The following is a 19,577-nucleotide window of genomic DNA, read 5'->3' on the forward strand; positions in this document are numbered from 1 at the left end:
AGGAATTTAGTTGGAACTAGGTGTTTGTCGAGGACTCAGAAGAAGTCCTTTTTGTTTGACTTTTGCTGCTTGTAAACAAACCCTAGTATTGGTTCATCGATGGGTCCTTCAACCAGTAACTCTGCTTCTGGCAGAATAAAGTCGATTTTGACTAAGTAGTTTTCGATTCCAAACAGATATGACAATTCATAGTCGCATCGGCAAAATTTTGCCACATAATCCTTGAGGAAGCTTAAGGCAATGTGATAGGCTCCTATGCTGAGATCATTATCTTGATGGTTTCGGAAATGAGCAGCAATAGTTAGGATTTCATTTGGATTAACTGCAGGAAAATCAACGTCATATATGGTGTATGGGGTTGGTTTATTCCGGAGGATGTAGTAGCGAAACAGCACACAATTGAGATCAAACTAGGTTAGAACCTTTCTTGCACACCCTGAGATTTTGGTGATTCTTTTTCTAGATCACACTCCCTTTTGGGGAAGGGTATTCTTCGTATAAAAGGTATTCAATCATTCACGCTCGGTTTGGATGATCAATTGAGAATCATCATTCAGATGCAAGGGGCCGAACTTGGTGTAGCACTTGTTGTAAGGAGATAGCGGTATATCAAGTTGGTCCAAATTGTTGGGGATATCGTAATACATAAATGTTACTATATCTAGATCATGGATAATTCCTTCGCGGTAGAGAGGTGAGAGCCCAAGCATCGGATTAGGGTTATCTTTAAGAGCTTGAATCTGAATGCTTTCCTCAATTACCTGATTAATTTTATCTTGGGACCAGCCTGATTTTTGGTTTGGAGGGATACTCGTGTGGTGAATTTGTTGAACTTCATAGATGGGCTTCTTACCTTTGTCTTGCTTTTTGTTGAGGACGGAAAGGAGATGTTGCATGTTTTCATCAAATAAGATCTTTGGAGGAGAGGAATGTAAAGGCTCTTCTTATCGGGCTTCTGGAGCAGAGAACCCTCATCAATAGGGAGCTATCTTGGGAGGAGAGACCGGAGGCAGCATTGATGCAGTGGCTCGGAAGGAATCATATGTTAATTTGCTTTTTACCTTGGCCTCTTATACATTTCTCTTCAGAACATCAGCCATAGTGGATGGCTAATTTACTGCTGACCAGATCCTCTTCTCTTCTTCTGTCAACACTTTAGCAAGATACTTCCGTGGAGCTGGAAGTCCTACTACTCCTTTCTTGACATATAGATCCTCTTCATCACTATCATCATCATCATCATCATCATCATCATTATTGGAAAGAACTTGGAAATTATCATCAGAATTTTCATCTTGGAGTTGGATTTCTGAGGTAGGTTTCTAGGGTTGATTTTTCCAGCTTGGTCCTTCTCCCCCTCTTACAGCAGAGAACCCTGTGATCAGTACAAGCGAAGAAGAATCTTGAAGTTCTGAGAAGCGTTCAAAAACCTTTGAAAGTTGGAGTTGATTTGAAGAGTGAGGGTATCATAAGCTTCGGCTGTTGGAGCTTGAGCTTTGAGATGATCGAATAGTTTGCTGAGATTGATAGAATTTCATCAAAGTTGTTATTAGGAACATCAACAATGTTCTATGATGCTCTGACAAGTTTGATAAGCACTTGTTGGATGATCAAGTTCATTTCATCGTTCTTCCAAATCTCCTTCTCCAAACGCTGGATTTTCTTTTCATGATGGATGTGGGTTTGCTTGATGAGCTCATTTGATGCATTGAGCATGCCGTCATGAACTTTGAGCATGGTGGTGATGGTGTCAAGGTAGTGATTGACACTTGCACCGTATTTCTTCTCTACTTCCTCTATCGTGTGCTTGATCCTTAAATAAATGAGTTGATCCAGTTGAGCTTCTCGTTCCATAATTGTTGGTCTAGATTTGTTTGTTTTGGAAAAGGCTTAGATAATGGAATCAAGCTTGGAATCCAGTCCGGAAAATTTTACATCAATCTTTGAGTTGATTCCGGTCACAGAGGTTTCCAGGTCATCAACGTTTTTCATGGTGTCCGAGACATTTTTTTGAATATCTAGGAGAGAAAATGGATCAATATAGTTCCATGCAGAAGATCTGGAGTCCGAAGTAGAATCTTGAGGCTTGGCTTTGTTGACTTTCAGATTCGCTTGTGGTTCAGAAGGATCGGGCTTTGTGGTAGCATCATATTGGGGTTTCGGAGTGGAGTCATTTGCAACACCAGTATTAACTTGATCAAGATCTTGGATTTGAATTTTTTTCATCTATGTGTTTAGAATAGAATGATGAGAGTCTGAAATCAAAACATGATTTTGATGGGGATGGTTTAGACTGAAAGCGAACAGATGGTAGCGCAAGAGTATCAGCAACAGAGATACCGTCATCATCAAAAATCATTTATTCTGAGAGTTCTTCATTGGGATCCGAGTTCATAAAATCATTATAAGTCTTTGGAGTTTCTCCGAAAGTGAAGTTCAAATCGGTGATTTCTTCAGAAAGAGAAACAAATGGTAAGTTGCTTTGTATAGCCCTGTTTCACATCGAGATGAGAGTTGCTTCAAATTGGGACCTGGTCAGTTCCTGATGCCTTGAATGTGCCCTATTAACATAATCTTCCCAAAGTAGATCACTAACACCTGGTCGTCATGTACCCTTACCGGGTATCAGACCAGTTAAGGCACCGGAGGTTGGAGGGACTACTCCAACCTCAGAATGCTTAGGGTCCGAAATAGTGGTTTCAGACCATGCGTGTGTAGAAGAAGGTGGGATAGAAAATGTGACATGTGGGTTTGTTCCAGGGGTGAAAGGAACTATTGTCAACACCAACATCACCTTGTTGGAAAGGTGAGGGTGGATTGTGTGGAGACTCCCCGTGAGTGTGTGATTATGTTTTTGAAACTTCGAGGGGTACCTCAGAAGAGTGGGTAGGAGAGGTAGGAGGATGGCTAGAGTCAGCCAAAATGTCCTTGGCTCCTTCCTGTTGAGAGGAGGAACCAACTTTAGTTCTCCTTTTGGCCTTGGGCTTTGAAGAATCAGATTTTCGCGTGGCAAACTTCTTTTTTGCCTTCAGAAGGAACTGCCTTGCCCTCGTCTGAGATGGGCTCAATAGAGACATGGGTAGATTGTGTAGGGATATACACAATCAAAGTCTCTAAGTTTTGTTTCAAATAAATGGACTCGGATGGAATTAGGGCTAGCATGTGTTCCGGTAAATGCCTAATTGATCAAAAAGACTTTTAGACCGGAAGACGATATGATTTAAAAGTTTTGAAAGTGAGAAATACCTCTTCCAGAATAATGTTGACATGAATGGGCTCTTGGAATGCTCTGTACACTTGTTGAATGGTAAGAGCCCAAAATCGAGGGCTTGAGATCTCATGTGGCTTGTGGTTGATGGCAAACTTCAGAAAGTCTTTCCATAGATTTTCAGTGAGATCAACTGCAGTAGTCTTCCCTAAAAAGATGTTGTAAACTACGCACAACCAATCCTTGCTTAGTGAGTTAGTTCCGCCATGTTTTTCTGATATTCCTCTTACAATGAAGTGCATGAGAACAATCCATAACCCTGATACAGCCAAATTCTTGAACTTCTTTGCTTTGTACTCTTCACTGTACCCGATGTGGTTTAGAAATGACTAAAACTCTTTAGTCGTTGGTTCTTGAACTTTGAAGTTATTTGGGTTTTCTGCAATGCCAATCGCCTTCAATAATTTCTATTTATGAATAGGCACGGTTCTATCTCTAGTAATTTTTGTTTCAAGAACGTCGTTTTCGATCTTGATGCGCTTAAATTCCGTGTAAAGAAGTCGGAGAGGGACTGGTGGGTTGGGAACCTTTGTGAGTGGTGCAGAGATTGGATGAAGAGAAATAAACTCAATCATCACTCGAATCAATTCATCATAGTCGTTTGGATCGAGAGAGAAGATTTGAGTGGTATCCCTGAGAAAGGGTTCTGTAGACATGGAAGAGGATGATCCCTTGGGAGATTTCTTCTTCGTAACAGGTTTGGGGTTTTTAGGAGTAGTTTTTTTGTTTTTGGTGGGAGATGAAGACACCATTGTTGAAAAATCTTGAATGCTCGAAGAAAAATTGAGATAAAAGAAGGAAGATGAAGTTTTAGAGAGCGTAATGGGTAAAAGGGTTTTCTATGGGCTTTTATAGGTTTAAGAAAAGAGTTGGTCGAGTTGAAAAGTAATGATGATATTCAGATAAGGAAACGGGTCGCATTAAATGTGTTGCCAAATATGGTACTGACTTGACCTGTAGTGACTAAAGCAACCATGATTTATCGTGAGAAATGGAAACCACCGTTTATGACTTGATGTGTGATTTTTGGAGACGTGTAGCGAGTTACAAGTAGAAAATATAATCATCATTTAAAAGTAACCGTTAAGGAAAAGCGTTTTACCTTAAAATATTTTGAACTTCATCAAGTCATTTGATTTCAGAATCGTAGGGTTCCAAAATGTTTTTGAAAATGGTTTCTTAACATGAAGAATCCGGGATGAAATTTGGAGATCTAGAAACATGAAAGATTGTTGACACTTGTTCCGGAATGAAGCATTTGAGTTGAAAATGTTTCGGAGTGATTTTTTTGAAAATTCCGGTGTCGAGAGTCCAGAGTGAAATGTTAATGAAGTTCTGGAGCAAAAATTTTGATGAGATTTCGGAATGAGTTTTGAAATGTTCTGGGATGAAATTTTGAAATATTCTGGAGTAAAGTTTGAAAAGTTCCGAAGTGAACTTTGAAAAACTTCCGGAGTGAACTTTGGAAAACTTCCTGAGTCAACCGAGTTTAATACCGTTCCTAACTTGAATTTATGGATGATCATATGAAGTAAGTTGTGAGGTGAGTGTGGTACCAATCTGAGTATATTGGTCATGAACATCATATTATAGGATGAGTTGTACAACTTAAAACTCCAAGAGGTGATTAGAGAAAAAGACACATAAAATGATCATGTTTATTCTGAGAGGCAATAGTTCCGAGAGAAAAAATTTGGGTTCGGAGCTAATTTTCTTTCTGATCTTGCCATCAAAGAGTGTAAGCCTCTTAAAAGAACTGAGGATCAAGCATCATCATACCCATTTTGTTCAGAAAACCATTAAATTTGGCTTCGCCTAATGCCTTAGTAAGATATCAACAATTTCATCGTCAGATGAAATAAAAATAAGTTCGATGTTATCATTTAAAACATGATCTTTATTAAATGGTACTGTATGTCGATGTGCTTCGTCATAGAGTACTGAATTGGATTGTGTGAGATAGGAATGACACTTTGAGAATCATAGTAGATTGGGATTTACTGAAACCGGTAACCATAATCCAGGAGCTAAGTTTTCAATCAGAGAACATGAGACGTACAACTAGCAGTAACAATGTATTTCGCTTCGGCTATTGAAAGTGCAATGCGGTTCTGTTTCTTAGACGACCAGCTGACCAATCGATCACCTAAAAATTGACAACCATCATATGTGATTTTTATGTCTAATTAAAGACCGCCATAGTTTGAATCAAAATATGCTTGAAGAAGGAAACTCTCATTTGTTGGGTACTAGATTCCGAGATTCTTTGTACCTTTGTGGTATCGGACTATTTGTTTTACGGCCAAAAGATGAGACATCTTAGGATTGACTTGAAATCTAGCACACAAACATGTTGAAAACATGATGTCCGTACGACTTGCTGTGAGATAGAGTAGGGATCCAATCATTCTTCTGTACTTCTTTTCATCAACTGCTACACCTGAAGGGTCCGAAAAGATCTTGTGTTCGAAACCCATAGGCACCTTGGCTAAGGCATAGGTGTCCATTGAGTACTTTTTGAGGAGTTTCGAAATGTACTTCTCTTAGTGAATGAAAATTCCTCTGTTGGTCTGCTTGGCTTGGAGACCAAGGAAGAAGCTTAATTCACGAATCATACTCATTTGAAATCTACTAACTATTAACGTAGCAAAGTCAGCAACCATTGATGAATCGGTGGATCCGAAAATGATGTCGTCAACATAAATTTGGAAAAGCATGAGATGTTTTCCATTTGAACTTCGAAATAGAGTTGGGTCGAGAATACCACTTTCAAAACATGACCACTTGAGAAAGTCGGTGAGAGTCTCGTACCATGCGCGAGGAGCTTGCTTGAGGCCATAAACTAATTTTCGGAGTTTGTACCAGTAGTTCGGATATGAGAGATTGACAAAATTGGGAGGCTATTGAAGATACACTTCAGTATCAATTACACAATTTAGAAAGGCAGTTTTAATATCCATTTGGTAAACCTTAAAGCCTTTGTGAGCAACATAAGCAAGAAAGGTTCTGATAGCTTCAAGACGGGCAATAGGAGCAAAGGTCTCATCATAGTCAGGCCCTTCCAACTATGTGAATATTTTAGCTACAAATCTTGATTCATTCCAAATAATAACTCCTGCATCATCTAATTTGTTCTAAAATACCCATCTAGTACCAATAATGAGATGATTCTGAGGAGGAGTGACAAGAGTCCATACTTTATTTCTGTCGAATTCTGCTAATTATGCCTGCATGACTGTAATCTAATCAGCATGTTCTAATGGTTCTTTGATGGATTTGAAGGGTTTGGATCATTCTAACACTCCTAAGGTGTACATGCAACCCTAAATACCTTGGATCTGTGTTTTCTCTATTATACATGCAACCTTTCATTTTCCAAGGTATTACCCTAACTAGCATACAAAACTTTGAAACATAGGTAATGAAACAAGTTAGATAACATACCTTTTGTTGTAGCTTGTTGCTTGGTGCTTTAAGAGCCTAACACCAATAATGTGAATGCCTCAAGTGGAATCACAAACCACCACTAACACTTGGAAAACTTAGAAGATGACTCTCAAGCACACAAAAATCGGCCACACACTTATATATACTCTAGGTGCCAATTTCTTGAACCAAAGGGCTTCTTATACAGCGTAGTTACATTAGGGTTACAGCATGTAAACCCTAACGTGCGTGACTTTCCACATTCCTCATTATCCATGGGTTTTAGCCTCCATGGAGTATCCATGGGTCACCACATGGGTTAAGCCCAACATAAGGAATCATAGATCATTAGCCCACATTATAAGAATGATGGATTTACACAATTAATCCCTATATATTTAATTAGTCTCTTTTGACCACAAAATTAATTCCAAATTAATTCTTAATCAATACCAATTAAATAATATGATTTCATATTAATATATTATAATTTATAATATATTAATAAATCATTCACATCCTCTTCTCAAAAGTCTAAATTGTTACGGTGAAATGCAACCCAAATAGACCATGCTAAACTGTGACATCCCCATTTTCACGGCCAGAAAAAATTGATTTTGTTTATGCTTTATAAACATTAGAATACCTCTTTTAATAAAAATGTTGCAGAATTTGTTCCTAGTAAAACATGATAAATACGTTTATCAAAGCATTTCCGAAGAAACGTATTTTTATTCATTTTAAAACATTTAGGATGTCATCGTCAGTATAGAAACATAAGCATAAACAGAACTTACATTCATTATTGCTAGTGATTTATATCTCCCTAATCTCTTAGTGTAATGTGACTTCATATCAACACCTGTGATATAAATAAACTGAGTGGGTCAGGTTGGGAAACCTGGTGAGTACATAGGGTTTTCAACCCATAATAAATAAGTTTATTAACTTTATCAAACCAAACAAACCTGATTACCCGTTCCTGTTATCCTCACTTTACATCCCTAAAACATCTAACACAAGGGACCTAGTCTAAGGACTTCCATCGGGGTGACAATACATGCTTCGAGGGTTCCTCAGCAATTCATGTCAAACAAGGAAATCATGTGGGGGATGGAGTACTGTTGGTGAGCACACAGTTCAAATAAACACCTACAGGTTGCGAGCCTGCTAGTGTTCCACTAGACTGTCTAGAATAGTCCGGGGTCGTCATCTATACTCCGCTAGATGACTGGATCATCAATAACATCTATATCGAGGACTCTCATTATTTTATTTGGTTACACAAAAACTATTGCATTTACCCATGTTTTACCCAACACATTTTGTAGATATAAAATACATATATACAGTTTAAATCATTTATAACGTGTATAAAAATATTTCACCCAGCATAAACAGCAAGTATTCAGACAATATGTACACATAGCACATAATTTATATTAAATACTTCATATCTATGTGTAAGATGAAAGAGACCATGCACTCACCTGGAAAGGTGGTGATTCCAAACTCAGACAGCACTTCGTTTCTTAAAATTATTTCCTTCTATGAAACCTAGTATTATTACCACTATAGTTTAGTCTATTATTCGTCGAGACTAATTAATAGTCTAGCTATTATTACTATTATATAAGCGTTAAACAATACTTATATAACCCATAATAATAGCCCAAGTACTTATTATAAGTTCCAAATAACGTTACTATAATTAAATAAATTATATTAAAAATAGTGTAGGCGTAGCTCACTTACAACGAGTTTTATAGAAAACCGGGCTTTGCTTGGAGCAGCGTTCCCAAGCTGAAAAGCTCTTCTTCTCGGAGTCGTCGAGCACTCTGGGGCTTCTGCTCGGTGCAAGGGAGGTTCCCTAGGCATTTCAGGGAGTTTTGGGGCTAGAGATAGGTTCTAGAGAGAGAGAGAGAGAGAGAGAGAGAGAGAGTAAAAAGAAGAAATAATGGGAAATGTGTGAAGAAAATGAGGGTGAAAGAGGTTCTATTTATAGGATGAAATATGGCTGAACTTGGTGCCACATGTCACCATCTGGTGGCAAGACTTGGGGAGAAAGCAATGGCCAAGATTGTGCCATGTCACCCATTTTCACACAGCACACTTCCATTTTGACTCTATCGGCTAATTCTCGATCAATCTTAAAATTAACAGTACGAGGAGATTATACTGTTATATGCCCGCGTAAAATTCATAACTTCTACATACGGACTCTTTTTCATCTGTATTTTTACATTTGAGTTCCTATTAATGAGATCTTCAATTCTCATTTAGGGCGTGTAGGCCAAAAACCGCTCGATATAAAATTCGAGTTTCGGGTTGTGCACTGCTAAGCAAATCTTATAAAATTCATAACTTCTTCATACGAAGTCAGATTTGGGCGTTCTTTTTTTTTTTTTTTGTATTTTATCGGTTTAACGTATAATACAAATTTTGTTTAGATTAATAAGACTAAAAAGTCCTCTATCATAAATTCACTATTTACGTCTCCCGGTGCCGTGTCGGTTTTGCCGTAAAACTTCGACAAGCAATAACTTCTTCGTTATAACTCGGATTTCGACGTTCTTTATATGTGCGGAACCCTGGTAACATATACTACAACTTGCTTAAGGTTAATCCTTCTAAATAATTTTTAATCAAAAACTCATTTTTGACGCTCATTGTCTCTAAATTGACTAGCCCAGATCTGCAGGAGTTACATACACCGGGTCAACTGCATACCAAATATAGTTATGGACTAAGACACCTTATCTAATAGTCTCCCACTTGGATAAGTATAGTAACTATAGTTACAAGTATGACTTCAGGAACCGACCAACAATCGTAGCTCTTAAAACCTTTTTGAACTAAGACGCACCATTTTAGACAAGTAATAATCCTCTGTTCTCAAGATATCAGCCGGACAAATACATGGAACAACGTGATACTTAATGTCCAGAAGTTTGTTTCGCGATTTCCGATTTGTTTGACATAGAACTTCATTGAACATATCAATTAAGTTCTGACCGAGATCGACACATAAGTCAAAAAAAAATCATCAAGGGGCCCAAGATATCGCTTTTAACCCTCCGAGGACTAAAAGGAACAAATAAACTTCGACTCCTATGCTTGTACTAACTATTCGCCAAATTATACACAACAATACGTTTTATAACATCAAGTTATTGATGCGGTTTTGTATTATCAATGCACAACCAATTCACAGTCAACAACTCATTTCTCTTGGTTTGAAGACTTACATGATATTATCGTCTCACAATCACTCGAGATAAATTCCATGAAATGGTACAAGTGAGCATGGGTTTAATCCAATACTTTGAACTTATGAGAACTCATGAATGTTGTAGCAATGTCTCACCATTTCAGACAATCTACTAGCCAAATTCATGACAGTCTTGATTCAATACCTACTTCCAAAGTATGATCAATTGTGGATAGTTTGAATAATCTTATTATTTTGGAAGTCAAAAGATGTAAAATTGAAACAATAGTAAACAATTGACACAAGATAGTAACTTTACTCATAAATAAACAACAACTTTTATTTATTCATTAAATATCAATTACATTTTATCTATTACAAGTTTTAGAAATAACTATCTAATCATTAAAACTAATATCATCTTTCAACCCGATGCACCTCGCATGTTGCAAATGCTTAACCCTATTCAGTTCCTTCGTGAGGGGATTTGCTGGGTTCTCTTCTGATGATACCCTCTTTGCTACGATGATTCGTTATTCTATCTTGTGTCTTATGTAGTGATATTTTCTGTCAATGTGCCTGGATCTTCCATGATCCCTTGGTTCCTTGGCTAAGGCAACCAAACTGTCCCTGTCACAGAAAATCTCCATAGGCTCCTTTACAACTGGTGCAACTCCAAGGTCTCCAATGAAGTTCTTCAGCCATATTGTCTCCTTCGCCGCTTCGCTTGCTGCTATGTACTCTTATTCGCACGTTAAATCAGCTGAGGTCTCCTACTAGGAACTTTTCCAAGTAACTGCTCCTCTATTCATGGTAAATACCCAGCCCGACTGAGAGCGTAAATTATCTGTCATTCTGAAAACTGGCATCACTATACCCTATCACTCTCAATTCAACACTCCCACCGAGGATAAGAACCCAATCCTTAGTCCTTCGTAGGTACTTGAGAATATTCTTTACCGCAGTCTAGTGAGACTTACCACGTTTCCCCTGATATTTGCTGACCATACTCAAAGCAAAGGCCACATCAGGACGAGTACATGTCAATGCATACATGATCGATCCAACTATGGGAGCATATGGTAACTGACTCATCTTAGCTATCTCAACATCTATACTCGGACTATGAGTCTTACTCAGTCTAGCATTGTGTTGGATCGGTAAGTCACCTTTCTTGGAATTCTGCATGTTGAACCTCTTCAACACCTTGTCCAAGTAAATAATTTGACTATGTCCAATTATTCTCTTACTCCTGTCTCTCAATATCCTTATCCCTAGGATATAGGCAGCTTCTCCAAGGTCCTTCATAGCAAAACACTTCCCAAACCAGGATTTCACCTCCTGCAAGGTTGGGATGTCATTTCCTATGAGCAGTATGTCATCCATATACGGTACCAAAAAGCTAACTATACTCGCACTATCTCTGACATATACACACGACTCATCCTCGCTTCTCAAAAAGCCAAACTCTTTGACTTTCTCATCGAAACAAAGATTCCATCTACGAGATGCTTTTTTCAGTCCATAACTGGATTTCTAAAGCTTACACACTCTATTAGGGTGCTTTTCATCGACAAAACCCTTTGGCTAATTCATGTAAACATCCTCAGCCGACTTTCCATTAAGAAAAGTGGTTTTGACATCCATTTGCCATATTTCATAATCATGAAATGCAGCTATGGCTAGCATAAACCTAATAAACTTAATCTTCGCTGCTAGTGAGAAGGTCTCGTCTTAGTCAACTCCCAGAGTTTGAGTAAAGCCTTTCGCAACCAGTCGCACCTTTTAAGTGTGTGCCTTCCCATCCATATCAGTCTTCTTCTTGAAGATCCATTTGCACCTGATTATCTTACGACCCGGTACATTGTCAACCAAGTTCCAAACTTGATTGTCATACATGGACTGAATTTCGCTGTCCATAGCCTCTTTCCACTTTGCAAACTTAGGGCCTACCATGGCTTCCTTGTAGCTATTAGGTTCATCCATACTTACCAGTGTGCTATCACTGATAAATGTATCACCTTCTGTACTAATATGGAAACCATAAAACCTAGGTTAATTCCTAACTCTTGGGGAACGCCTCAGAGGTATAGACTCGTCAATCGGCTCAACGGGAGTATCCTCCTCAGGTTGATCACTAGTGTTTGAGGTTCCTTCACCGCTTGACTCTTGAAGCTCTTCAAGGTCAATTTACCTCCCACTATTTCTTTGGCTTATGAGTTCTCTCTCACGAAAGACTCCTCTCCTCATAACAAAGGCAACATTGTCACTCGGTCTGTATATGTAACGCCCGTGTTTCCAGGCTAGGCATTCTCATTGATGTAATAGTCTAGGTTAACCCTTGTAACTCTTTTTGAAGTATTAATGATGAAATATTTGAGTATTATGTGAATTATGTGTTCGTTTTCTTAATTATTATAATTTAATAAATTAAGAATAAAAAAAAGCGTCAAAATTAAAGTATGAGATAAGCTTGATATCTTTGCATAAATATGTAGTGGTCGAAACAAGGATTCCGAAGATATAAAGAATGCCGAAATCCGAGTTATAACGAAGAAGTTATGACTTGTCGAAGTTTCGCGATAGAACCGACAACACAGAATGATGTAAAACGTGAAATTTACTTTAGAGCAATATTTAGCCTTAGTGATCTAAGAGAAAGTCGCAGAGTTCGTTAAACCGAGAGCGTGCATAAAAAAAGCCAAAATCTGACTTCGTATGAGGAAGTTATGATTTTTCAAAGTTTCGACTTAGCAGTACGCAACCCGAATACTCGATTTGAGACCGAGCGGGCTTTTAGCCAAAACCATCTAAATGAGAATCGAAGATCTCGTCGATAGTAGTGAAACGATAAAAAGATAGGCGAAAACGGGCGTCAGATGAAGAAGTTATGAATTTATAACGAATTTTTTCTGTCCCGGCCTACTAAAAATAAATAGTAAAAATAAAGTCAAAATTAGCCGACGGAGTCTAAACGAAAGTTGTAGAGCGTACTCTCACCTACGCGTGGATATAAAGAACGTCGAAAATGGAGTTTGTATGAAGAAGGTATGAATTTTCAAAGTTTATTATATATATATATATATCGGAAAATATCCGAAGGGGGGAGGAGTCACCGTTCCGATCAACACTATGCCCAACGTAGTGATGTACACCCAGCGTACCACTCGAGTGCTCCGGGTTCGTAAGCGATGATGTCGAAGCTCCGATGACGCAAGCAGTAACGAAATCGGAGGAGTACGGCCCGCGTAAGGGCAGTACGCCCAGCGTACTGCGAGGCCTCAGCCTCCTATAAAATGGCATGCGAGGGCAGCCATATTCTTTTGCCAAATTCTTCCTTTCTCTCTAGTTTTTGCCTCGATTTGCGTGCCATTTTTACCCCGAAGCCCCGTTATTATTCCCGAGCCCCGAAGCAAGTTCCGAAGCCCCGAAGATCCCGAGAAGTTTAATTCTTGAGCCGAAGCTCTGCCCGCGAGGAGTCCGGTTTTTTGCGATGATCTTCCAAATCTGCCGAAGAATACTACTTCTACAAGCCGTAGTGCTGTCCGATCATCTTCTGAACAAGTGAGTGTGTGGTTACTTTCTTCTAACGCATAATTATGAAGTATTTTATACGAAATATGTGTTATGTGTATATTTTGTTGTTATATGCATGAATGTATATTCACTTTCTTTTATCTCATAGATATGATTTATTCTCTATGAAGTGCGTGTTATGTGTATGTGTCTGATCTGTTGTTTTCGAATATGTATTGAATGAGAATGCTATACAGGTTTTAAACTATGTATAAAAATATATATTTTTATCTAGTAATATGTCGGGTAGAACATGGGTAGATAGTTGATGTGTGATAAACAGATGAGAGGCCTCGATGTTGTTTTTGATTCAGTCATCTAGCAGAGTTTAGATGACAACCATAGACTTTTCTAGACAGTCCTGTGGAACGCTAGCAGGTTCGCCACCAGTAGGTGTTAATGAACTTGGGTGTTCATTCGCTATACTCCATCCCCCTCATGGTTTTCCGCATTTGACATATATTGCCGGGAAACCCCTGAATGCATGTGTTGTCTCCCCGATGAGATATTCTAAGACTAGGTCCCTTGTGTTAGTTGTTTTAGGGACGTAAAGTGAGAATAACGGGAATGGGTAATTGGGTTATTGTTGGTTGGTGGAATTAAATATAATTACTTATTGTGGGTTGAAAACCCTATATGCTCACCAGGCTCCCAAACCTGACCCGCTCAGCTTTATTTGTATTACAGGAAGTGGTGCAAGGGCATAAGATGGATGAACCATCAAGTTGTTTTGTTTACAAGTCTGTATATGTATATAGTTGTTGAATGACTTGTAATGTTATCGTTTATGCTTTATGGTTTGTATCGGAACATGACATCCCGAGTTTTAATTATATAATGAAAACACATTTCTTTTATGAAATGCTTTGGTAAATATTATTTTATCATACTTTGTTTTTGGGAACAAATTCCGCAACTCTTTCAAATCAAAAGGATTTACTCTGAAATTATTTTAAAAGCATAAATGAAAATCGGTCTTTTCTTGTCGAGATTTTGGGGATGTCACAGTTGGTATCAGAGCAATAGTTTAAGCGAACTAGGAATTTGTAGGATTTCTAGACTTAAACTTAAAATGCTAAGTGGAATTTTGAGATGTGTGTCTGTTATGTTTTAGACACGAGCACTAGTTTATTTTAGGAAAATAGCCTAAAATTCTTTTATGTGCTGAATGTTATATGTTTCCATAAATGATATTATTTGTTTGGATCTATGGTCTGTTGCCGACCGGATCTAGAAACCTTATGTGTGTAGGATTATAAGCATACGTCTACGATATTAGAACTAGCATGTAAATGTTTCAGAGTGATAAGGATGATTTGAATATCTATCGTGAATAAGGATCTAATTTCACCTTATTTGGTGTGTAGATCTAAAATGGTGAGAACGAGGAGTGGAGTTTGAAATGCTGATAAAAACAGGAATCAACCACCAGTGATTGAACAATTACCTGTGTAGCTGCAGCACCGGAGCCAATAACAATGGCTGGTGTACAAATGATGATTCAAACAATGTTGGATCATCAAATGGAGGAGACTAGGCGGTTGCTTCAACAGAATCGTGAAGAACTGTCGATTCATATGGAAGAGCCCAAATTAAATGAAGGGCACTCGGAAGGTGGAAACTTCAGTGGGTCTATTGGTTAAGCCAACCCACCAATAGTTAGGCAAAACAACCATGATGGAAGGAATGATGGAATGGGATGCAAGTACAAGGACTTTCTAACTTGCAAACCATCGACCTTCACTGGAAAGGAGGACCCGATCGGAGTGATGGATTGGATCTCCGAAATGGAGTTAGCCTTCATGACTTGTGGCTGCAGAGGCAAGTTGCAGACTACCTATGCAGTGCATCAGTTCCGAGGTGGATCTGTTTGTTGGTGGAACACTCGAGGGAAGACTTTAATCCATAATGAGCCACTGCAATTGACATGGGCAGAATTCTTGGTGCAGTTCAAGCACAAGTTCTGCTCGGCTCAAAATCTGTTGGAATTGGAGAATAAGTTTCTGACATTGACGAAAGGCAACATGTCAGTTGATGAATACACTAATAACTTTACAGACAAGATGGAGTTTGCCTTGCGCATCGTTCCAGATGAGCTGACAAAGGTTGACCGGTACGCAAAGGGACTCTCATAGGAGTACGCAGTGCCAGTTCGGCAGGCACCTACTTTAGAGGCAGCTATTTGGGCTGCCAAGTCTATCGAGGACATGATCAAGGGAAGATCCGCAAGCAAGTTTGAAGTTGGCGAGAAGAGAAAGTTTGAAGGAACTTCAGGTTCCAATAAGAAAAGAAAATTTTCGAAGTCTGATTCGGAAAAGTTTGGAGGAAAAGGAGGCGAAGCAAAATGGTGTGAGAAGTGAAAGAAAAAGCACTTTGGGAAATGTAGTGAGGATGTAACCTGCTACAGTGTGGAAAAATTAGGCATTTTGCCAATGAGTGTCCGTCCAACAAAAGGATGTGTTTTGGTTGCAATGAAGAGGGGTACATTTTGAAAGACTGTCCGAAGAAGGAGTCAGCTAAGCCCAACATTCCACCAAAGCCGAAGGTGAGAGCCTTCCAGATGACACTTGAGGCTGCTAAAGGTGAAGCTGATGTCACTTCAGGTATCTTTCTCATAAACGAATTACCTGCTCAAATTTTGTTTGATTCTGGAGCCAACTACTCCTTTATTTCGCATGAGTTTGGTAGAAAACTAGCTTTGCCTGTTGATAGACTAGATAATGCTTTATTAGTCGAAGTTGCTAGTGGCAAGTTTGTACCTGTTAGCCATCGCATGAAAAACATCTTAATTGACTTGAATGGGAATAAGTTTCACAAGGAATTATTGCCTATAGAACTAAATGGTTTCGATGTCGTTCTGGGAATGGATTGACTTAGCACCAATGACGCCGAGATATTCTGCAAGAAGAAGATAGTAAAAGTAAACCCGCCAGGGAAAGAGTCATTATGGTGTACGAGGACAAACACCGAGTAAATTCTGGAATCATTCCCCTAATGAAAGCCAGAAAGTGTTTGACCAAGGGATGTACCTCATATTTAGCATTCGGGATCGATGCTAAGAAGGAAAAGAAGGTGATGCAGAGTATTCCAGTGGTGTGTGATTATCCGGAAGTATTTCCCGAAGATCTTCCTGGATTACCACATGATAGACAAGTGGAGTTCAGAATAGACTTGTTACCAGCAGCCACGCCAAAATCAAAAGCACCTTATCGATTAGCACCGACGGAGATGAAGGAGCTGATGATGCAACTTCAGGAGTTATTGGACAAAGGTTTCATTAGACCTAGTTCATCACCCTGGGGAGCTCCGGTGTTATTCGCGAAGAAGAAAGATGGAAGTATGAGAATGTGCATCGATTACAAAGAGCTGAACAAGGCAACAATAAAGAATAGATACACGTTGCCAAGGATTGATGACCTGTTTGATCAATTGCAAGGTTCGAGCTATTTCTCGAAGATCGATCTAAGGTCAGGATATCATCAGCTGAAGGTAAGAGAACAAGATATTGAGAAGAATGCATTCAGAACTAGATATGGACACTACGAGTTCTTGGTTATGTCGTTTGGACTAACCAATGCTCCCGCAGCATTCATGGATTTGATGAATAGGGTTTGTAATCCGTTCCTTGATAAATCCGTGATAGTGTTCATAGATGACATTCCGATTTACTCGAAAAGCCAAGAGGAGCATGGCAGACACTTCCGAGAAGTCTTGAAGAAGGAGAAGTTGTATGCAAAGTTCTCCAAATGTGATTTTTGGATTCATGAAATCCAATTCTTGGGTCATGTGGTCAACCAAGAAGGGATAATGGTTGATCCAGCAAAGATTGAAGTTGTGATGAAGTGGTAACAACCGAAAAGTCCCACAGAGATCCGAAACTTTTTAGGGTTAGCCGGATATTACCGAAGGTTTATCCAAGGCTTTTATTCGATTGCTACTCCATTAACAACTTTGACCCACAAAGGAGCTACTTATTCTTGGAGTGATAAGCACAAAGAAGCATTCGAGAAGCTAAAGAAGAAGCTATGCGAGGCACCGATACTTTCTTTACCCAATGGAGTTGAAGACTTTGCTGTTTATAGCGATGCGTATGGGGTTGGATTGGGTTGCGTTTTGACCCAAAGAGATAAGTTGATCACATATGTGTCTCGATAATTGAAAGAGCATGAAAAGAACTACCCGACTCATGATTTGGAGTTCGCAGCGGTAGTTTTCGCTCTGAAGATATGGAAGCATTACCTCTATGGCACGAAGTGCAAACTTTTCACTGATCATAAGAGTCTCCAATATCTCTTTTATCAGAAAGAATTGAATATGAGGCAACGACGTTGACTAGAGTTACTCAAGGACTACGACTGTGAGATACTTTACCATCCCAGTAAAGCTAATGTTGTTGCTGATGCTCTCAGTCGGAAAGTCAATCTTGAAAGAAAGAGGCAAAGAACGTTGAGAATAGAAGTTGTCTCGATAATTGTGGAGAGTATAAAGAAAACTCAAGAGGAAGCTTCTGAGAAAAATGACCGAAAGGAGGAACGTTTGGGAAAAACATTGGTGTTTGGTACAAACGGTCATGGACTGAAGGTATTCCAAGATCGTATTTGGGTACCTAAGTCAGGAGGAATAAGAGATCTTCTGATGGAAGAAGCTCACAAAACCATGTACTCGATTCATCTTGGCACCACTAAAATGTATAGGGACCTGAAACCCTACTACTAGTGGCTAACGATGAAACTTGATGTTGCAAAGTATGTGGCCGAGTGTGTGACTTGTGCGAGAGTCCAGACAAAACATCAGAAACCATATGGGAGTTTAGAACCCTTACATGTGCCTATGAGTAAATGGGAAGACATTACGATGGATTTTGTCACTAAACTACCTAGGACAAAAAGTGGTTACGACATGATTTGGGTGGTCGTTGATCGATTCACTAAGAGTGCGCATTTCATAGCAGCCAATGAGAAATGGTCTATGGAAAAGCTTGCGAATTCTTACGTAAAGGAAATTGTGAGGCTTCACGGTGTTCCGTTAACGATTGTATCGGACCGTGATAGCCGTTTCACCTCAAGATTTTGGAAAAGTCTACAATAGTAAATGGGTACCAAGTTATGTTTAAGTACAGCTTACCATCCACAGACTGATGGTCAGAGTGAAAGAACAATACAAACACTTGAAGATATGCTAAGAGCATGTACCATGGAATTCCTAGGTAACTGGGATGAGCATTTACCTTTGGTAGAATTTTCCTACAATAATAGTTTCCACTCGATCATAAAGATGGCACCTTATCAAGCTTTATACGGACAAAAGTGTCGTACGCCGTCTTGTTGGCTTGAGGCTGGAGAAAAGCAGTTTATGGGACCCGAGATGGTTCATCAGACTGCTATGAAGTTGAAAGTGATTAGGGAAAGAATGTTAGCAGCTCAAGATCGTCAAGAGAGGTATGCTGACAAGAAGCGAAGGCCGATGACTTTTGAAATTGGAGATTCGGTTTTGCTTAAAGTCTAACCGTGGAAGGGACTTATAAGATTTGGTAAAAGGGGAAAGTTGAGTCCAAGGTTTATTGGACCATTTAAAGTTCTTCAGAGAATTGGGAACCAAGCTTACAAGCTCGAATTACCCGAAGAACCGAATGGAATTCACAACACTTTTCATGTGTGTTATTTGAGGAAGTTCACGGGAGAAGTTCCCGATATAATTCCAATTTCTGAATTGAGAATTGATGAAAACAAGAGGTTAATTGAAAAACCAGAGGCAATTGTTGTCCGAAAGACTAAGAAGCTTCGACGCAAGATGGTCGAATTAGTGCTAATCCGTTGGAAACATTTGAATGAGCCGAATCTCACGTGGGAAACGGAGAGTGACATGTTGAGTCGCTATCCGCATTTGTTTGTTGATGTGTGATTCCGGAGAAGGAATCATCCTAACGGGGAGAGAATTGTAACGTCCGCGTTTCCAGGTTATGCATTATCATTGAGGTAATAGTCTAGGTTAACCCTTGTAACTCTTTTTGAAGTATTAATGATGAAATATTTGAGTATTATGTGAATTATGTGTTTATTTTCTTAATTATTATAATTTAATGAATTAAGAATAAAA

Source organism: Lactuca saligna, chromosome 3 (genome assembly GCF_052625555.1).
Source record: "Lactuca saligna cultivar CGN05327 chromosome 3, ASM5262555v1, whole genome shotgun sequence".
NCBI lineage: Eukaryota > Viridiplantae > Streptophyta > Magnoliopsida > Asterales > Asteraceae > Lactuca > Lactuca saligna.